The 23,251-nt window shown below is 42.0% G+C and overlaps 1 long non-coding RNA gene across 3 annotated transcripts in view; it reads right to left on the bottom strand.

Moving 5' to 3' along the window:
• Positions 1-23,251, bottom strand: part of LOC140642283 (uncharacterized) — a 121,359-nt gene that overhangs the window by 77,708 nt on the left and 20,400 nt on the right. Inside the window, exon 1 of one of the 3 annotated variants that reach the window (XR_012038770.1) lies at positions 2,216-2,327. The exons of the other annotated variants lie outside the window; for them this stretch is intronic. This is a non-coding gene — a long non-coding RNA (uncharacterized lncRNA). Of the gene's footprint in view, positions 1-2,215; positions 2,328-23,251 lie in introns of those variants that run through there. 3 annotated transcript variants of the gene reach the window in all.

Genomic DNA, 23,251 nt, shown 5'->3' on the forward strand with positions numbered 1-23,251 from the left:
CCCAAACTAGCCCAGGCAGATGGAGTCTGCTGGTGAAGAGAAGGGATGGGCATGGGGAGGGTACCTAGGGAGGAGGTAGGTGTTTGTATGTAATGAACATTTGAACAAATAGCTTCCTGTGTTGGATTTCTATGGGTAAGGGGTACCACTGGGTAGGCTGGGCTGTTATTTCCTGAAAATGTGGGCTTTTGAAAAAAAAAGTATTTTTCCTCAGTCTCATGGTTTAAAATGATGGGTACTGACTGCTTCTTAGGGTCTGTGTCAGGGGAGATCTCACTCACTGAGGCCGTCAGGAAAGCCTAGGTATGTGTCCCTCACCCACTGCTGGGGCTCCCACAGTGCCCTGCACAGATTGCTCTGGTAGTACCCACACACGGGCTTGAGATGTTTTCTTCATGTGGCTCTGTATCACAAGAGAATATAGGTTCTTTGAAGGCAGAAACTGTATCTTTCTCAGTCTTGTCACATGTACCTAGTATTATACTTGGCACGTGGCAGATGCTCCATAAAGTTGCTTTGAATGGATCTGATGTGGGTTGGCTATTCAGACATCATGTGATTACATAGACCTTGCTCACACACTAAGCCAGGTGATCCTTGGGACAGGTATCCCCTCTGTGAGAGGGGGGCAGATAAATGAGAGGGCCCTGAACCCTCTTTCTCTGGAGCAGATGTATCCTGACCTGGTTTGGGAGGCCTCTGGACACTTTTGCACTTCTGGTGAACCATGACACGCTACCTAGTGGGTCTCACTGTCTTCTCTTCTCCCTCCCTCATTCATGCTAACTCCTCCATTCTTTAAGGCTTGGCACGCCATTGGTAGTTAAAGAGTCCATTTTCAAAAAGACTGTCCCAGTCTGGCTGATCTTTCACCTAGTAGGACCTGTGGCTCTTAAGCCACCAGATGGAATACACAGGGGCAGAGAGTTACTGTGTCTCACCTTGTCCACCTCACTGATCTGAGAGGTAGATGTATCCAGAGAGGTCAACAAACAAACCTCTGATGGAAGCAAACACTAGCTCCCCACCTTTAAAGGATAGAGAACCACCAATCTAGGCCCAGAGTTGGAGCTGAGCATGAGAGGGAGGAAGGGAATAGTAGTAATTGTGAGGCTGAAGAAGACCAGTGTGGGAAAGACACAAGCAATGAATCCTTTTAATTCTTGAAATGCATCAGCCACCCCCCTCCACCACCCTATTGCCCTACTTTCAGCACAGGGAAAGCCAATCACATCTTGCTTTTCACAAAAATGAAATAAAGGGCTCTGCTGGTAAAGACAACAGAGAGAAGCCCTCTGAGAAGGGGTGGCCAGATTGAGCAAATAAAATACAGGATACCCAGTTAAGTTTGAATTTCAGATATATGAGGAAATTTTTTAGTATATGTATGTCCTGTGCAGTATTTGGGATACATTTATACTAAAAATCATTGCTCATTTATCTGAAATTCACATTTAAGTGAGTGTCCTGGCAACTCTGAGAGGTAAAGGCCACTACTGAATGGCCACAGTGTTTTCTGGTGGTGGCCACTTGGAGGAGGATGTAGAGGTGGTAGGCCTACCCCCAGGGGTGACCTGGAAAGGCTTCATGAAGTTAGGAGGGAAAGCCACCTCCATCATAGGAATGATCAAGGAGGGGGGTGATCAACCACTACGGAGGAGTGAGAGAGATCAGCAGAACATGACCTAAGCACAGACATGTTCCTGTCCATGATACTGAAAGCTCAGGAACGACATGAATGTTTCACATTAGGAAAATGGTTTTTAAAGGATTATATTTATATGGTGGGTATCAGAGAGACACTGGATAACCTGTTTGGAAGCAGATTTTCACAGCTTTGAAAAAAGGCCCATCCTCTCTCATTCTGAAGAGGCCTCAGCTCCCTAGTGCTGGTCTTCCTGACGTGCCTGGGAGCCACATAGCTGAGTGAGGAGGGCTCTTGCCCTGAACCCCTCGGGTCCAAATCTGAGCTTTGCTGCTTCCTATAATAATATAATTGGTGCTTGTAGCAATTGTATTCAAATTTAACAAGTCTCAGCTGACACTCATCAGAGATGTCACTGAGAGCCTTTTCTGGCATAGCAACGGTGCGGTGGGGTGGGATACACCAGCACTATCCTGCACAGACTTCTAAAACTCACCCAAAGTTGTACTCCTCATGGTGCCCACTTTCCCTCCACTCCCCACTTCTCCACTCCACCTACCCTCCCCCTACCTTCAAGAATACTGTCTTCTTCCTGAGATTGCTGTGCCCTTTGGTCTGCAGATTCGTGCAACCTGATATTCAGGCCTTCCTGGGTCTCCACTCCACCCTCTCTGTGCAGCACATTAGTGGGGTGAGGTGGGTTGGCAGGATTACACATCATAATAACATTGTTTTCCTGATAAACAACTATGCCATAGGTTGATGTGATGATTAAAGAAACCACAGATGTAAAACCACTAACAATAAGCTAAAGCATGGAGCAAACTCAATAAACGTTAGTTTCCTTCCCCCACCCCCAGACACAAAGATCAAATGGGTTTGAGAGCATTTTCAAAGTAGAGCACACAATAGGAATGTCTTCTGATGAAATCACTCTTCTGATGCTGAGATAAAAGGAGGCAAAGGGTCTAGCCCAGCTGGGTATGGGGAGGTCAAGAAGTCCTTATAAGGGCTGATTCCCATAATGGGATGAGCACCCTCCCCTGGAAGGGGCGGTCCAAAAAAAGGTGGTGATGGTGGGAGTAGCAGGGATGCTTTAAGGCTAAAGGAGTGAAAAATAGGAACTGTGTCTGGGAGGGGGGTGGCAGGTAGGGGTTGTGACACTGATCTATGGGTCAAATAAATCCTTCTAGAAGTGTGGGTTAGCAGAGCATGATCCTTATCTGTGGTTGGAAAACAGCATGGTTGGAGCTCTTGGTTTCTTTGAAGTCTATTAAACACATACATATATGATTCACTCCCTCTTTTTCTAGTGTTTGCCTTAATGATATAACAGGATGAAGAAGGAATGAAAAAAGGCAGTGCTTTCTAGAAGGCCTGGATTTTTTTTTTTTTAAGATTTTATTTATTCATGAGAGACAGACAGAGAGAGAGAGAGAGAGAGAGAGAGATAGGCAGAGACACAGGCAGAGGGAGAAGCAGGCTCCACGCAGGGAGCCCGACATGGGACTCGATCCCAGGTCTCCAGGACCAGGCCCTGGGCTGAAGGCGGCGCCAAACCGCTGAGCCACCCGGGCTGCCCTGGATTCTTTCTCCAGGTAGAAAATGAAATCATGGAGCCCCATGGGGTTTCAATCAGTGTTCTTATTATGGGCTGAGTTGTGTCCCCCCAGAATTCACATGGCCATGATGATATCCTGCTCTGCTTGGATGAGACCTGCTGTGCTTGGTGTGCCAGAAGAGAGGCAACAACTTCATTGGCTTTTCTGATAGTAGAAGCCTGGAAAGCAGTCATTTTCCTTGAACCAGCTGTGACAAGCTGAGGACCACATAAGCCTCACTGCTGTGGACAAGGCAGGAGCCCTGGGTCAGGTAGAGACCATGGCACTTCGCAGAGGCTCAGGCCTACAGGACAGGTGTAGGGACGTGGGGAGGCTCTATTTCAATGCTTCTCAAGCAAGTAAAATCTGGTTCAGAGGCCCCATCTTGCTGAGCAGGAATAAAATCTGCCTTCAGGGGAACTCCCCACCTCCATCCCCCCAAGATTACATAAGAACCAGGAACCTGGCAGAGTGCTAGGGAATAGAGAGGAGCCCTCATCCTCTCAGGCCCCAGGACTGCCCCACTGTCCACATTTCCCATGCATGGTCCCTTGGAAGGGGCTCTGCTGCTTAATGGTCACATAGGATGAGTTAATGCTGGGAGCTGTGGGGTCTGTGGTCAAGCCCCTGCAGGATACCACAGTCTTTCCCCTTAGAAGTCCTGACCTCTTGCCAGAGCATTCCAGGGAGCAGGACCTGGTCACCACTGATGAGAATCTTGAACTCTTTCCTTCTCACACTTGGGAGTTAGTTCACATACATTCTCCCTCACTCACTCTGTGTTCCCTCCCTCCCGCCTCTCTCTCTCTCTCTCTCTCTCTGTCTGTCTCCCCACCTCCTTCCACCTTCTCTCCCCCTAGGGGAAGTTCAGGATTTCAGAAAAACAAAAGCCAGGAGGATAAGGTAAAGTCAAGCAGGCTGCCTGCTGGAAGGTAGCATGCAGGTGGGTAGTGGGTAAGAAAGTGGGGACAAAATGCAAATACACACTTAAACAATCATCCCACTATTCCCATTACACACAGCTTTGCTTCCTGGCCCTGGTCTTGAGTTGAGAGAGCCTTAGGATCCAAGTCAGGCACAGAAGCCTTGCAGCTACACTTAAGGCCACTGAATTGCATCCCCCTCTATGTAGGGACCATGTCTTGCTCATTATGATAGCTGTTGTTTACTCAGGGCATTCCAAGTGCTCAGTGGTTTTTTTTTTTTTTTTTAATCACTTATCTTGAACCCTAATGGCATTTGAAAGTAGATGTTATATTATCACCTTTTAACAGATGGGGACATTGAGTCACAGGCAGGTGGTATCCCAAAGACTTCATGGCAGAGAGTTGCCAGAATGGATTTGAACCCATGTCTGAGTAGCTCTGCCCCTCTGAGTGCCCAGCCCAAGGCCTGCTTCTGAAAGGTGCTTAGCAGATGCAGCTCCATACATCCCCTCCATGCAGAAAACACTGGGAAGGGCAGGAGTCAGGACCAGCCCCACACAGTGCCTCCCTCGGTCTGCTTAGCTTAACAAACCCTGCTAAGGAAGGAATAAATGGTGTGGGGAGAAAAGAAGCTTATTCACATAATTTTCAAGAATGCCATCTCCTGTTGAATTGACACCTCCTTGCACGTCCTGGTCAAAGGTAGTGGCACACGGTCAAGGCCAGAGGCAGTGGCTACTTTCACTGCACACAGGCTGGAGGGCACTGTGTGAGCCAAGTGAATGCTGTGGAGGCTTCTCTCTTACTCGAAACCTTCTGGGATTCTTCTTTATGGCTCCAGAGATGGGGAAGTATCCTTATTCTTTAGGGATAGATCACATTATGAATGGAATCTGTTTCAGAAGAATATTTCTAGACAATTTCACAGCCTGAAGCATTCTCCTTATAGCACCATATAGCTTGGGTGAGGGTGGTGCGAGGGTCGTGACTGGGTATGTGTGGGAGTGTGTGTGAAATTTGTGTGAGTTCATGCATTTGTATGTCAGCCCCTCTGCCTGGCTCCACCATTAGCCACCTCTGCTATATCCAGACTACTTAACAGGGGCACAGCACAGCTATAGGAATCTGTAGCAGCCAACCTGCCATTCACACGAACACCTTCATTTCTGCCCTGACAACAAAGCTTGTCGAGTTGGAGGGCTCCAGAGCCATTCTCTTTAGGCATTCTTCAACTTTGTTTCCTCTGGTGCTACCTTCTCTGAAGTCGTTATTACTCATTACGTATATTGCACACAGAGAAAAAGTAGGTCAAGGATTAAAAAAAAAAAAAAGAAAAAAATCACCTTCAGGAGAAGCACTCATATTGTGTAAAGCTATTTTGAACTTGCATGAGATTTTTTTAAAGGGGGAAATACTTTGTGTCGGGGTGGCTGCTGACTTATGAGTAAGTGCCCATCCAGAGCCTTTTATATGTTAAACACGTGATCTCAGAATTCCAGTTTTAAAAGATAATTCTGCCCAGTGGGATAAGCAACTTCTATGTCTAGGTTCTATACAATACAGGCCACGTTGAGGATCCCCAGCTGAACAGGAACAAGGGAATCCTGAGAACTCCCCATAAATGGACACAAAGAATGAGAAAGAAAAATGTGAGCCTGACCTTCTAGACACATGCCTCCCAGAGTTAGAGCAAGGCCACTGGGCACCCTGTGCTAAGGGGAACCTTAGAAAGTCAGAAGCTTTGGAAGGAAACATCCCATATCATTCTGCTCTAATATACACTCGCTCCATGCTGGAAGCTCTGCTGCTAAAATGAGTATATTTAGGAGGAATAAAAGGTATATTAGGATCAAGGTGACAGGTTGTAAGATGTCTATAATCAAGGCTTCCTGGCTATGATGGTTAATTTTGTTAATTTGATCGTTAATTTGGCTGGGCCATGGTGCTTAGCTATGTAATAAAACATTCTGGTTGGTTCTGTGAGTGTGGTTTTAAATGAGATCAGTGGACTCTGAATAGAGCAGATTGCCCTCCATAATGTAGAGGGGCTTCATCCAATCAATAGAGGGCCTAAATGAAATAGAAACCTAACTTCCCCTGAGGAAAATGGAATTCTACAGACAGATGACATCCAGACCTGAACTGCAGCACTGGCTCTTGCCTGGTCCTCCAGCCTGCCAGTCCACCCTGCAGATTTTGGACTTGCCATCCTCTATAACCACGTATATAATATAGTAGATATAAATAATCTCTCTCTATGGATAGATAAAAATATATAGATTTCTGGGGAAAGAGAGAGACAGAGAGGGAGAGAGAGACAGAGAGAGAGAGAAAGAAACAGACATACAGACATCCTATTGGTTCCATTTTCCTGGAGAATCCTGACTAATACACTGAAGGAAGAGGGCCTTGCTGTAGAACTTAATGGAGGAGGAATGTAGTAGGGAGTGTGGCACAGCTACGGTATCTGGGCTCAAGTATAAGACTTGGTCTTAGGCTGCCCTGGGTAAGGGGGATGTGTGTGCTTCACACGCCCAGACTGCTGTGGCTGCTTGCTGCTCCTGCTTTCCAGGGCATAACCAAGTTGGGCTGCTTTGCCATGGTGGGTTATTATGATGGTGTCCAGAGGTCTATAGGCATTATCTCATGCAATCTTATTTTTCTCTCTTTCATAAAGGAAGTAATGGAGGGAGAGAGGAAGGGAAGGAAGGAACAAGAGGCTAGACTAGCGTTTAGCTCTGCTAAATAGTTCTTGTTTAGTTATGCTTCCCTGGGAAGAAGCCCACGGTGTCCTGCACATCCTTCATTCTATAACTGGGTGATTTCACTGGGAACACATCACTGTAGTAGGCCATCACTGAACTGGTTGGCTAAGAAAGCAGCATTCCTGCTTTTTTAGAAACTTCCATACAATATAATTCTCTATGGCATTTAGCAATTGTGGGTTGTGACTCTGATCAAGAAATAAGCATCTGATAAAACAACAGCATGATGTTAAAGGCAAAAACACCCCCAAATCTTTAATTATTTTAAATAGTGAAAGTGTGTGAGAAGCCTTATAACATTAGAGCTAAAATGTACCATTAGGGAGGATTTAATCTATTTTTTCAAGTGAAGAACAAGATCCAGATAATTATGTGAAATATTTATAGTACTTACAACCCATCTCATTGAGCAGATCTGAGAATAGAACCTACATTTCCAAATAAACACATTCCATTTACCACACTTTAAGAAAATCCTTGAGAAGAGGTATTCGTACACTGTCTCCAAGATTGTGGTAATGGCTATAACATTTTCTGACTACATAAAATAAAAGTCTACCTTATTCATGTTTTCCCTAAAGTTAATACACTCACTGTAAAATCTGCTAACTAATTGTAAGAACAAAGACTGCTGTTCTTTCTTAGAGTTTACTTGGGCTTTGGGGAGACAATTTGGATAGCCAACATCTCTTAAAATTGCTATCTAGGGGACACCTAATTGGTGATTTTTTTTTCCTCTCAAAAAGTTCCTGTAATAGGCAGTAACCTTTAAAGTCATTCTAGAGAGAATTCCTTTCTAAGAGTAGCTATTACATTCTTTTAAACCCTGCATTAACTGATTGGCAAAACGGAAACTTGACAGTTCAGCAAGGGAAGGCAAGCCAGGGCATGAAGTAATATATGATAAAGTGGTAAATCCATAGGCAGAGGATTTAAGGGCTGAGGGAATGCTACAAATATGAAGGATGAAGGAGGGGTCGACTCAGAACTGGAGGGTGGAGTCAGGACAGGGCCTCAAAGATGACTATAGAGGACACTGGGGACTGGAGAGCACAAGGATGTTGATTTTAATGCAAATCACTGCAGTCTCTTATCACTCCTCTTTTGTCTGCTACAGTTTCATCAGCTCTTCTTTCTATCTTCATGCAAAGAGATACCTTTGATGTCTAGGCATCATTCTCTTCTCACTTTCCATGCTGGAAGCCTTGCATTGCTACTGTGGCAGCCTTAACTAGATAGAATATCAAAATCTTCAAACTGCTTCATTCCAGCCTCCACTTCACCAATCCATCAAAATTGCCCTAGCCAATGATCACCATATAACTATACAGACCAATCTAATGAAAACGTTTCAGTGTTCATTCCATATGACTTTTCAACAGCCTTTGGCATAGCTGGGCCACTCTCTCCTTGAAACACTTTTCTCTCTTGTTTCTGGGATATTGTACTCCTGGCATTTCTATTATTCTGTCCCTCCTTCTGCATTGCCAAAAATTCTTCCACTACACGATGTTTACATGTTGGGTTCCTCATGCTTGGTCCTGGGTTATCTTCCCTTTACCCGCTCTCTTACTCTCTAAGAGAATTGCCTGCCCCGGCTAGAAATACCATGGATTTAGGAAGTAGTGGTAGGTAGAACCCTCCCCACTAAAAGAAACCCAACATCCAGACCTGGCAAAAGACTTCCTGCCCCTTCAGGCAGCAACCATAGCTGCCTGAAGGGGAGCCCAACAGCACCAGATAAGACAGGCAGACTGAAGACTAAAAAATTAAACTGTTATTGGAACTAGAGCCTACAAAAGTAAGGCAAGACACACATACTAAACCCAAACAGGGTATCCAACTACTAATATGAAAGATTATAGGACTTAGTCTCCTAACATAATAGACAAAGTTTCCAAGATAGAATTTTTAAAAATCACCTGTCAGACCAAAAACAGAACAAAACAAAATCACATACTGAATGAGGAAAGACAAAAGAACTAGTATTCACACTGAGATGAATCAGGTACTGGAATTTTTGATAAGATTTTTAAAGTAGCCATTATAAAAATGTTTCAATAGTCAATAATAAATTCTCTTGAAATAAATAAAAATCTGAGTAAAGAAATGGAAGTTATAAAAAAAAGAACCAAATGAAAATTACAGACCTGAAAATACAATGACAGAAATTAGAAAAACCTTACTGGATGGGCTCAATAGTTGCATGGAGATGAATGAGGATAGAATCAGTGGACTTGCAGATAGTCATCCCATTTGAAAAAGAGAGAAAATAGACTGAAAAAAATGATCAGAGATTCAGAGAACTGGGAAATGATAAGAAAAGACCCAACATATATATCCTTAGAGTCCCAGAAGGAGAGAAGAAAGAGGGCATTGAAAGAGTATTGGAAGAAACAATGATTAAAAAATGTCTTGAATTTGGCAAAAGACACAAACCTACAGATCCAAGAAACTAAACGAACTCCAAACAGTATAAACCCAAAGCAATCCACATCAAACACACCATAATTAAACTAAAGCTAAAGTCATAGAAAAGTCTTGAAATCAGTCAAACACAAGCAATACCTTGTCAATAGGGGGAAAACAATTTGAATTTGATTCTTCATATGAAATCATGGGAGCCAGAAAAAAGTGGCACACTTTTCAAGTGCTGAGAGAGAAGAACTGCCAACTGCACATTCTGTATCTGGCAAAATTCTCCTTCAGGAATTGAAGAGGAAATAAAAAAGATCCTCAAACAAAGGAAAACTAAGAGTTTATTGCTAGCAGACCTTTAGCAGATTGGCTAAAAGAAGTTCTGTAAACAAAAAGGGAATGATAAAAGAAGGAAAAGAGAATAATGAAAAGAGCATAAATAAGGATAATATAGGCTATAGTTTTTCTTATAAGCTTTAGAAATCATATTTGATTATTGAAATCAGAGTTATAGCACCATCTGATGTTCAAGAAAATATTTAAAAGTGAGGGAGGTAAAAGGACCAAATGGAACTGAGATTTCCATACCTCAATTGAAGGTAAAATATTGATACCAGTAGACTGTAAGTCACATGTATATACTGTGATACCCAGAGTAACCACTACAAAAAGTATACAAAGAGATATTCTCAAAAACACTATAAATAGAGGTGCCTGGGTGGTGCAGCGTGTCCAACTCTTTGTTTCGGCATAGGTGGTGATCTCAGGGTCATGAGATGGAGTCCTGTGTCAGGCTCCACTCTCAGCAGGGAATCTGCTTGGGTTACTCTCTCCTTCTCCCTCTGCCTCTCTCTCAAATAAATAAATACATCTTTCTAAAAAACCACTATAAATAAATCACTATGGAATCTTAAAATTACTCAAGTAACCTGCAAGAAGTCAAGAAATGTGAAACAGAGGAATGAGAAGCAAAAGAAACAAATAGGAACCAAATAATAAAATGGCAGACTTAAGCAACTAAGATATAAATAATTACCTTAAATATAAATGGTCTAAATACTCCAAATGGAAGATTGGATTTTAAAAAGTAATCCAAATGTTTACACAAAAACTCATCTCAAATTCAGTGACACAGGTAGGTTAAAAGCAAAATTTGGGAAAAATAGCCATTAAAACAATTTTAAAAATCAGGACTGTTTTTTATTTTAATATTAAATAGAGCAAAGAAAATCACTAGAAATAAAGAGGAACATTACATAAAGGTAAAGGCATCAATTCATGAAGATGATATAACAGTCCTAAATGTGAATGCATCAAACAACTTAGTCTCAAAATACATGAAGTAAAAACTGATAGAGCTAACAGGAAAAATAGAAAAATCCACAATTAGTGCTAAAGACTTCAACACTCTTCTCTCAGCAACTGAAAGAGCTGCTGGTTGGAAAATCAACAATGATACAGAAGATCTAAATAACACAAATAATAAAAACTACTTGGTATATACAGTATACTCTATCAAATAGCACTAAACTAAACATTTTGTTTCCAGTGCCCATGGAACATTCACCAAGACTCTATTATGGGCCATAAAACAAACCTCAACAAATGTTAAAGAATTAAAATCATAGTATGGTCTCTGGCCACAATGGAATCAAATAAGAAATCAACAACAGAAAAATAATTAAGCAAGTGGAAATTGAACAACACAATTATAAACAATTCATGACACAAAGGAATCTAAAGGAAAATTTAAAAAAATACATAGAACTGAATGAAAACAATTTTATACAGCAAATCAAAATTCATGGGATGCAGCTAAAGGAATAATATGAAGAAATTTATGGCCCTAAATGCTCACATTGGAGAAGAGGAAGCTCTAAAATCAATAATCTAAGCTCCTACCTTAAAAAACTAAAGAAGAAGAGCAAATAACCCCAAACCAAGCAAAAGAAAGTAGAGATGAATGAAATTTAACATGGGAAAAGAATAGAGAAAACTGATAAGAAAATAAAAGCCAGTTTTTCAAAAATAATCAATAAAATTGATAAATCTCTAATAAGATTGGCAAAAATAAATACAAAGACAAATGAAAGACAAATCATCAATATTATAAGTGAAATGGAGTATATCACTACAAATCCTGCATCCTTTAAAAAGAAAATAAGGGAATATTATGAATAACCTTAAACCCATGTATTTGACAACTTCAAAGAAATGGACTAATTCTTTAAAAAACACAAACTACCACATCAACCAAGATGAAGTAGATAACCAGAATGACTCTTAAACTATTAAATAAAATCAGGTTAATAACTGAAAAATTTCCACAAAAGAAATCTCTGGTCACCAGAATTCTTCCAAATCCAAGGCGCGATTATTGCTAATTGAAAACTTCCAAACATTTAAAGAATTATCACCAATCTTATACTATCTCCTCCAGTAAGAAGAACAAAAAGGAACATGTTGCAACTCACTTTTATGAAGCCAATATTACCCTAATGCTAAAACCAGGAAAAAAAAAAAGACAGTATAAAGAAAACAACAGGTCAAAAACTCTTGTGAAATTAGATGTTAAAACCCTTGACAAGCGGTAGCCCAGGGAGCGCCACCTTCAGCCCAGAGCCTGATCCTGGAGACCCGGGATCAAGTCCCACGTGGGGCTCCCTGCATGGAGCCTGCTTCTCCCTCTGCCTGTGTCTCTGCCTCTGTGTGTGTGTGTGTGTGTGTGTGTGTGTTTCCCATGAATAAATAAATAAAATATTAAAAAAAAACCCTAGACAAAATATTCACAAACTTCACCCAATAATCTATAAAAAATTATACACCATAAACAAATGGATTTCTTTCAGTCATGCAAGTTTGATTCAACATTCAAAAAATCATTCAATAGTAGGCTTTATATCAATAAGCTAATGTAGAAATATCATATAATCATACCAATTGAAAAAAAAAATCATATCAATTGGCATAAAAAGTATTTGATAAAATCCAACACAATTCATAATAAAAATCTCAGCAAATTGAAGGGAATCACCTCAACTTGACATAACTTCTACAAAAAAATTACAATTAATATTGCACTTACTAAGGAAAGACTGCTTTCCCCAGGAATCTATGAAAAACCTTCTAGAACTATTAAGTGAGCTCAGTAAGCTCACAAGATACAAAATCAACAAAGAAAATGAATAGCATTTCTATATACAAGCAATGAACATGTGGAAACCAAAATTTAAAAATATAATACCATTTATAATCACTCCAAAGAAAATGAAATAGTTAGGCGTACACGTAACAAAACATGTACAGGATCTCTATGCTGAAAATTATAAAATGTGATGAAAGAAATTAAAAAAGACCTAAATATATGACAAGCCATACTGTGTTCATGGATTGGAATACTCAACATAGTAAAGATGTCAACTGTTCCTGAATTGATCTACAGGTTTAATGCAATTGCTAACAAAATCCAAGCAAGATTTTCTGTAGACATAGACAATCTTATTCTAAAATTTATATGGTAAAGCACAAGGTAAGAACAGCTACAATAACCCTGACAAAAAAGAATAAAGCAAGAGGAATCATTCTACTCACTATTAAGGCCTGTCAATAACTATAGTAGTCAAAATAGCATGGTAGTAGTGACAGAAGGCTAAAACACTTACATCAATGAGAAAATAGCAAACTCTATAAAGAACTTATTAAACTCAACAGCAAAGAAACAAACAATCCAATCATGAAATGGGCAAAAGATATGAACAGAAATTTCAGAGAGGAAGACATAGACAAGGCCAACAAGCACATGAGAAAATGCTCCGCATCATTGGCCATCAAGGAAATACAATTAAAAACCACAATGAGATACCACTCACACCAGTGAGAATGGGGAAAATTAACAAGACAGGAAACAACAAATGTTGGAGAGGATGTGGAGAAAAGGGAACCCTCTTGCACTGGTGGTGGGAATGTGAACTGGTGCAGCCACTCTGGAAAACTGTGTGGAGGTTCCTCAAAGAGTTAAACATAGAACTACCCTACGACCCAGCAATTGCACTGCTGGGGATTTACCCCAAAGATACAGATGCAGTGAAACGCCGGGACACCTGCACCCTGATGTTCACGGCAGCAATGTCCACAATAGCCAAACTGTGGAAGGAGCCTCGGTGTCCATTGAAAGATGAATGGATAAAGAAGCTGTGGTCTATATATACAATGGAATATTACTCAGCCATTAGAAACAACAAATACCCACCATTTGCTTCAACGTGGATGGAACTGGAGGGTATTATGCTGAGTGAAGTAAGTTAATTGGAGAAGGACAAACATTATATGTTCTCATTCATTTGGGGAATATAAAAAATAGTGAAAGGGAATAAAGGGGAAAGGAGAGAAAATGAGTGGGAAGTATCAGTGAAGGTGACAGAACAAGAAAGACTCCTAACTCTGGGAAATGAGTGAAAGGGAAGGTGGGCAGGGGGTTGGGGTGACTGGGTGACAGGCACTGAGGGGGGCACTTGACGGGATGAGCACTGGGTGTTATACTATATGTTGGCAAATTGAACTCCAATAAAAAATAAAATTAAAAAAACAAAAAAAGAGAAAATAGCAAACTCAGAGATAGACAAATATGATCAATAATTTTTGACAAGATGCAAAGGCAACTCAATAGAGGAAGGATAACCTTTTCAATAAATGTTGTTGGAGTGACTGGACATTTGTAGGCCCAAAAAATGAACCATGAGATAAACCTCACACCTTATACAGAATTAATTCAAAATGAATTACAGATTTAGAAGGTAAAATGCAAAACTATAAACTTTTAGAAAAAAAAAAACTGTAGGAAAATGTTTTCAGGAACCAGACCTTTGCAAAGAGTTCTTAGACTTGACACCAAAAGCATGATGCATAAAAGGAAAAGTTGGCAAGTGGATCCTCATCAAAATTAAATACCTTTGCTCTGTGAGAGCTAATGTTCAAATGATTAAAAACCAAATTATAGACTGGAAGAAAATATTTACAGACCACATATCTGACAGTATCTTTATATAGTATCTTTATATAGTATCTTTATATAGTATCTAGACTATATAAAGAAGGCACAAAACTCAAAAGCAAATACCAAAAAACTCAATTACAAAATGGCAAAAGACATACAGACATTTCACCAAAAAGGATTTACAGATAGTAAACAGGCACATGGAAAGATGTGTAACATCCCTGGCCATTGGAAAATGCCAATTAAAAACAGGATAAGACACCATTACATATGTACCATAATGACTGAAATAAAAAATTGTAAAAAAGGGAGCCTGGGTGCCTCAGTTGGCTAAGCATCCGACTCTGGATTTTAGCTCAGGTCATGATCTCGGGGTCATAAGATGGAGCTCTGTGTTGGGCTCCCCACTCAGTGTGAAGTCTGTTGAGATTCTTTCCCTCTGTCCCTCCTGGCCTCCCTATGTGTGCTTTCTCTTTTGCTCTCTCTCTCATTAAAGTAAATTATTAAAATCTTTTAAAAAAAATAGTGACAATACCAAAAACAGGAAAGGATGAGGAAAAACTGGATCTCTCATTCATTGCTTGTGGTAATATTAAATGGCACAGCAATTCTGGAAAAGTTTTACAAGTTTCTTATAAAATTAAACATGCAGCTTCCATATGACTCAACAATTACTCTCTCATCTTTTATCCCTGAGAAATGAAAACTTATACTTGCACAAAAACCTATGTATAACTGTTCACAGCAACTTTGTTATAGCCCAAACTGAAATTCACCCCCATATCCTTTCATTGGTTAAACAGACTGGTACATCCATACCACAGAATACTTACTACTCATTAATATATAGAAATGAACTATTAGTACACTCAATAACTTTTGGTGAATCTCCAGTGAATTAATATGAGTAAAAAGAAGCTAATCTCAAAAGGTGATGTGCTGTGTGGTTTCACTTATATAACATTTTTGAAATGACTAGTGCCTGCCAAAGATTAAGATGGAATCGTGGGTAGATAGAGATGGGTATGATTACAAAAGAACAACAAGAGGGATCCTTAGATGTTGAATAGTTTCAACTATTGACTGTGTTGTGGATACATGAACTCACTCAGGTGATAAAACTGTATAGGTCCTAACACACACACACACACACACACACACACAAATAAAGGAAAATTTGGGAAATCTGAATATGCCAGTGGATTGGAGCAGTGTCCATATCCCAGTTGTGTTATTATATTATAGTTTTACAAAACGCTACTATTGGGGAAACTGGGAAAAGTATATAAAGGATCTTTTTCCTGGATAGGAGTTCTCAACAGGACTAAAATTTTTTCAGTGTCAAGGATATGTGCTCTGGCTTTTTATTTCTCACACAATACTCACCACCGAGCCTACCACATAGTAGCTTTTCAATGAAGCCTAAGAATTCCCTTATAATTGATTATATCATCTGATGAAGTTGGCATCAGGATATTTAACAACAGATCCTCGGAAAAGTTTCAATTGTGGGTATTTACTTTTTCTAAGGACAATCTCTCACGTGAAGGCCACTGGCATATACCTTTAGTACATTCCTCTGCATTTGTTACACATACACATGACATGCACAACTGCAAAGACTATGGTTGGATAGGACTTCCGAGCAATGGTTCTCATAGCAACCAGCAAAGAGCCACTTCACATGTGTACTTATAAAATCACTGGACATGACTCAGACTTGCAATCCAGCTTCTGCTGGGAGTATGTTTCTTTCTCGGGTTCATGTTTTATTATGCTTATTATGAAGCACATTATTGTTACAAATTTAATACTCAATGTTGTTTTATCTCAAAGGGCTCCATATTGGGTCCCATCTATAACCTTAGATGAGAAGTGAGTACATTCAATTAAGTTAAACAATTGAACATTTTCTATATACAAGGCACTAACCTGAGATCTCTAGGGGCAACACAAGTGAATAAACAATAGTTCCTGTTTGTAGGCAGCTGACAGGTTACATGGAGGGTCTCTACCAATGCTGTCAGAGAAGACTGGGTTTGGTATAAGCTGTCAATCAGCACTGATAGGAGGCCCTGGGACCTGGGAAGTGATGACTTCCTGGCCAGTGATGGGTGCCCTGGAGAGAGGCACAGGTTTACTGAAAGAACTGTGGGCTATAATGGTTAGGAGCCTGCTTGCCAAATCAGCCTAATTTGAATCCTCATTTCATCACTTAACAGCGGGTATTATGAGGCCCATTCCCCATCTTTAGAATCAGGAAAATATTAGCAACCACCCAGAGTTGGTGTGAGAAATAAAAGATAATACATGTGATCTACTTAGCACAGAGCCTGGCATACAGTAGGTGCTTCCTAAATGCTGGCTATTATTATTTAGCTGGGGGGGAGGGGCGAGAAGAAGATGAACAAGACAGAAGTCCTCCTGAGTAGCCTTCTGTCCAATGGTGAGCTAGACATGGATGCAGAGAGATTACAGAGCAATGGGATCCATATTATTACAGACCAGAAGAGATGGATGTGGATCTGACTCAGAAGGGCAGCAGATGCCTCATGATCATCACAGTGCCATTCACAGCTGCCTAAAGCAGGTTTTATTTACACTGCCTCCAGCTTTTGTGCTCACCATTTAGTAAGGACAGACAATGTGGACTGAGCACACTGACTGCCTGCTTACCGTGTTCATCTCCTTGTTGTGGCTCACCATTGCACTTGGCTGTTTGCAAAGCTACACAAGGGGAAGTGTTTTATGTGAGCTGTCCCAACAGATATTTGTCTCCTGGATTCCCCAGTACAGATGTGGCCTCAGAGAGAGACCTGCTGAGGACCCATCATTACCACACCCCCTCCAAGCACAGGCACATCCAGCTTGCTTATAGCTCACCACTTTTGGTGTAAGAACAAGACTGATGCAGTTACTGTTTCTTATCTCGAGGAAGGGTCCCCATTTCCTGAGGGGGGTGGTAGGTCAGGGTGGCAGAGAGATTGCATCTTGCAGCTCAAAGCATCTTTTTCCTTCTTGCTCTGAGTCAGCTTTGTGGGGTACTGTGATGCAGAAAGTGCCTTCTATGGACTCATTGGTCCTGTGGTCCAAACCAAGGTACAAATTCTCTCTCTGCCCAGTAGCCCCATCTTGGACCCTGGAGCTTGGCAGAGCTTGGTGTGTTCACTTTTAGTGTCCACCAGACACTGAGTTCTCATCTTCTGCACAGAGAACTATATAATCAGTCATAGTTTACAATCTGAGGTGGGAACTCTTAGAACTGTTAGTTTGAAGTTCTAGTTAATTTTGTCTAAACATAGTGATAGTTATATTTTAGAATGAATAATAACAGAGTGGAAAGGTGTACCATTTGTTTGCCTTCTTGACTAATATCAGCATATAGGGAGCATGGCGGGATCTGGGGCCTCCACACAGCCCACAGTCCCCCCAGGGGAATGGGCAGGAGCTGCAGGTGAAATAGTTGTAAGGAACTTGCAGCTTAAGATTGGCGAGCTCAATCTAGGAAAAGAGCTGAAAGCAGGCATAAGGAAGAGGATCTTTATTTATTAAAGGAATCTGTGAGATAACCTGCCAAATAAACATTCAGATCAGAATCTGAGTAACCACCGTGGGAGCTGAAGCCCAGAGTATATGGTCCTGTGAGCGAGTGGGGGCACTCCTGCATCCTCACAGCATGTGATGGTGGGGTCAAGCGGGTGTAGAGCAGGAACTGTGGGGTTCTCTTCTCTGAGCACGCAGGAGGTGAGCCCATCCCATCCTGCCCCATCTCTCCCCATGGAGAGTATCTTCTCCTGAGGTCCCAGGATTCAAGACCCAGATATTTTTTCCAGGTGTGAAGGCCGACTCCTGGTTTAGAGAGAACAGCTTCCTTTGTCCCTTTAGCCAAAGTCCCTAGAGACTCTGGTGCTGATCAAAAAGTGGCCCTGAGATGCATCAAAGCAGAGGTCAAGGTTACAACCTACACAGACGTAAGGTCCCTCTGCCCCTGAACAGCCTCTGAGGTCGGGCAGTTCCAGCCCTTCTGTGTCCCTCCACTGGTGTTGGCTCCTGGGAGACCATCCTCCTCTTCTGAACCACAACTCTCTAGCTCCTGGGACTCTGCCAGACTTCCTCAACCTGTCTTGAAGAATCACCAAAACTTCTTACATTGTTTTGATCCAAACCCCATTCTGGAGCTTTAAATGTTCCCAGTTTGTTTTGTAAAATAAAATCCATGCTCCTAGGGTTGGAGAAGTAATAATTAGATAAGGACAATGCTTCTAGGTTCTCTGGATGCATACAAGTCACACGTGGGGAACTGAAAAGAGGCACAGCCAGACCAGAAGGTTACCAGGATGATGAAGGTGCCAGAAGCCATGTATAGGAGAAGTGTGGTTGAGCAATGAGAAGACCAAAGAGCATGTGGCAGACAGACTCAGGGATTTTTTTTTTTTTTCAGACTCAGGGTTTGTCAGGTGGGAGAGGAAGGACACTAGTTCTTGTAGCTCCGAGGGCAGAGGCAGGACCAACAGGGGGCCATTTGGAGAGTAGGGGACAGATTCTTCGTCCCTAAGTGGGCCTTGAGCCCTGTTGCTGGTTTCCATAGGGGATGTCTGTATGGGAAGGTCAAACACAGAATGTGAGAAAGGAAGGGGACATTCTTCAGTTCAGCCTGAAGCCCCAGCCATTCTGCGGGTGGGCAAACCCTGCAGGCTCCACCCTACTTCATCTTCAGCAAGATAGACAGCAGTGGAACCCACATATCCCTGAGCACCCACTATTCCTTGGGTTTGGTGGAGCTGGGTGTTCAGGCCTTCTGCTGGGGGTTCTGGGGAATGAATTCCTGCTCTGGGTGGCAGGGTTGAGTTAAATAACCCCCCGATCACCCTTATAGCTCTGCAAGGCTGCATTAAACCATGATTTATCTACTTGTTTTTCAGTAAGCTCCAAGTAATCTAGATCTAGTAGTCTAGATCTGTACAGGAGTAAGCCCTCCAAATTTGGGCACCCCACCCTTCTGGGCACCAAACATACATGGCACTCTTTGCCTTTCTGTGCCATGGATGTCTGGCTTCTGTCAGTCCTGTCTTGTGCTCTTTCAGCATCTCTACCTAAACACTAGCTTTACTCTGGTTTTGCCAAGGGTCTCCTTGCTCCCCAGGATGCAGCTGTCTTTACATCCAAACCCCTTGATCCAGGGTTTCCACCAGTTGCTGCCTGGGCTCTGGGAGCACTGGCCTTACAGGGGTCAGGCAAACTTTCCTTCTGTTCAGTTACACAGGTGACCCACTGACCTACTTTTCTGTCCTGCTTGGCATAACTCAGCATCCTTGCAGTCAAAGTGCCCCTCCTCCACGGATTTGTGATGTTTAGATTCTACGACAGGAAACATGAGGGTAACGGCCCTACAGATAAAAATGTAATGCACTGAGGTGTTCACAGCCGCCAGGCTGTCTCTGTTTAATTGCACAAACATCATTTATCATGAGACATGTGACAAATTCATCTGCATTTTTTTCCAGCTTACAACTCTGCATTCTCTCATGCATGGCCATTAGGTTTGCTTCTCCTACTTACATATTTAAATGAAAACAAATTGGCTCATTTACTCTGAGATGCTCAGCTTGACAGAGATTGAAAGTGTGTGTGTGTGAGTGTGTGTGTGTGTTGTATTGTTTTGCCTCAAAGGGTTGGATGGAATAGATCATTCAAAAAGAAAGAAATTTCCAGAATGTCTTCAATCATCTGCACAAAACAGAGTCTGAAATTGCTCAGGAAAAAGCTCATTGATAAAACCACCACCACAGACGAAACCAAATCAATGTGGCAGTCTGTTGCAAATGTCACAGCATCACATATTATTTATACCTTCACAAAGAACTGCAACCAATTGTGGAATTACTTTTTCCTGCCTGTCTGAACTAGTTTGGAAGAAGACAGCTGCCAGGGGAGTAAGGCCCAATGCAATGCAGAATGGGGATGTGCTGAAAGTACTGGAACAGGGAGTCAGCCCCAGGTCCGAGAGGAGGAGAGGTGGCTGCCTGATGGTGCAGGGCAAGGTTGCCCACAGTGAGATGAAAAGGTGGCGCTGGGCACTGTGAGCCCTCCTTATAAAGGAGATGTAGAAGGCAGGAGGCCCAAGCAGGGAGAGACCCACTCCGTGGGAGATATTCCCCCCTTTTAAACTTGTTCTTTTTGAATGACGTGAGTGATCAACAGACACCTGATACAGGGGCGTGAAGAGGGCATTCTCTTTACCTCCTCCAATCCCAATCGTTAACCCTTAATGTGTATTTCACTGGAACTCTCCATGAATTTACATATCTATATATGGATATGGATATATGGTATAATATAGATATGGTTATATGGATATAATCTTATGTAAGTGGCATCAGCAGAATTCTTTACTGTTGGTCACTCCCTCCCTCTTGAGACTCTTTCTGCCCTTGGTTTCCAGGGCTTGACCTCTTTGGGCTCTCCTCCTATCTTGCTGCTTACTATCTGGTCCTTCTCCACCTCTCATTCTGGGTCCTCCTTACATGAGTGACCTCAGAATGAGGGACAGTCCTTGGCTCTGTCTGGGACCATTTCTCTACCTCTTTGGTCTTTCCCAGTCCTACGGCACTGCTTAGCACTTAGGAGATCTTGGCTTTCAATATGTTCCTCTGGGCTGAAGCTCCACCACCCCCTGCCCACCTGACATCTCAGTCAGGAACTCTGACAGGCCCTATAAACTGGTCCAAGGCAGAACTCTTGATTTTGCCCATCCTGAACCTGTTCCTGTCCCAGTCTACCCACCAGTTACTGGCCTCAGAACTGAACCAAATGATCCTGTGTGGCTGACCCACCACATCTCTTGGCCCCATTTCCAACCATGGCTCCAGTGGCACAGACTCCAAGGAGAAGGACTTCTGTTTTATTCCTTACTACAGCCCCAGCACATAACAGATTCTCAATATATGTATTTTAGTTAAATGAACTAATTTTTTATTTTCCTTTTCAAACATTATTGTCTTGGGGATTTTTTCATATTGTTATATATAATAACAATCTCTTATTCTGATTATGACATAATATTCCATCCCATGATTTGCCCTTACTTAACTATTCTCTTACTGATAAAAATTTGAGTCGATCTATTTTCATAGTTATAATTAACAAATAAACTAGGTGGAGAGATTTAGGAGAGGAGTCCCAGTCCTTACATAGGGAACCCATGGATGGGGTTTCAACATGTCTAGGAACTTCCAACGTGCCTAGGTGTGTGAATATGTAAGTCCTTGACTCAGTGGGAATACTGGTTTCTTAACCTCCTAAAACTTATAAATCACTGGATTAGTATGTTTGCTTAAACTAATCCAGGCCATCTACTATGCTGGCCCTGACAACTCTTAGCAGGAAAAACTAACCAATTTAGAAGAACACTGTCATTAGTCCAGAGACCTTGAGGTAGTGTGTTCTGGGTGAAGGGACCAAAATTGGGAAGGGTAAACCTGCTGCTGCTCCCTGATGATCTATGGCTGCCTCTTTAAACCTCCTCTGGCCTCCTTTCCTTCTGACCATGGGCCTAATGGGATCTTCCTACTCCAGGTAGCATGTAGGAAATGCCTTTATATCTATAAATTGCTATTTTGCTTTTCTGACTTCCAAGTTTCTCCATCTCTTAGTCCTATACAGATGACAGCATACAAAGGTTAAAAAGAGAAATATCAAACAAGACCATGATGAGATGAAGTTGATGAGAGCACCGTGAGCTCTTTAAGATGCAAAGAATCTCTGAAAATTCTGCCGAGGAGAACAGATGCCCCCAGACCCCTGCCTTGTTCAAGTATGTGTCAACTGTGCAGCTTTGGGCTGCTGTCTGTTCTTCTGTGCCCCTCAGCAGTTCCTGCTGTGGCAATCGAGTCACTTATGGCTTCAGGAAGGAGTGCTGCTGGCCAGAGTTGAAGGAGAAGGAGGTGATGTTCTGTACCAAGCCTTGAGCAGCAGGTCCCCTCCCAGCCCTTGAGGAGCAAGCTTTGCCCACTGGCCAGTCTCTCAGGAGACCCTTATCTGTCCACTCCCTACAAGCTCCTTGGGCCTCTGAATGCTGAGTCCTGGCTCTCACTCCAGATTAAAGAGTATGGATGATATGTAGTTCTCTGATCCAATGTCAAATATCTCAATGTACTTTACTGACAAATGAGTGGCTCTGATGCTTTAGGGTAGAAGAATATAGTGAGTGGTCAGATTTGAAAATCTGTATTTTTTGAAAGAATATTTTATTATAAATCTAATACCGTATAATGATTAAAAGCATGGACTAAAAGCCAGACAACCTGAGTATAAATCGCAGCTCCACACTGATCATCTATGCTCTCAGAGGAGTTTCTTCATTGTTCTATCCTTCAGTTTCCTCTTCTGTAAAATGTCAACAAGATAGCTCTCCGTGGCAGAAGTCCCCGGCTGCTCTCCCTTCTCTGTGACAGGATTTGTGGAGTGGCAGGTGCTGGTGGGCTCTACCACATTTCCCAGCCTCCCCTGCAGCATGGCCATGTGACTTCATCTCCCACTGAATAAGTGGAAATGACTCGTGTTGTTTCTAGGTTCGGCCTTGGAAGAGCAGGTGTCTGCCTCTACACTCTTATCCTCTGCCTATGATGGCTCGAGTAGCCATGATCAGAGCAACTTTAGAAGGCACATGAAGACAGGAGTAGAGGAGCCATCAGCCTGACCATCTTGCCTTCCAACTTGGAACACAAACGGTCACAAGAGAGAGAAATAATCTTCAATCCGGTTAGAGCTGCTTCGTTTTTGTTTCTCTTTCTTAAAGCAGCTATTGTTATCCTCACTAAAGCCCTACTTCACAAAGGTGTTGGAAGTATTCAATATGTTAATAAATACAAAGGAATTAGGACAGTGCCTGGCACAGAGTCAGT

The sequence above is a fragment of the Canis lupus genome, chromosome 11 (genome assembly GCF_048164855.1).
Source record: "Canis lupus baileyi chromosome 11, mCanLup2.hap1, whole genome shotgun sequence".
Taxonomy (NCBI): domain Eukaryota; kingdom Metazoa; phylum Chordata; class Mammalia; order Carnivora; family Canidae; genus Canis; species Canis lupus.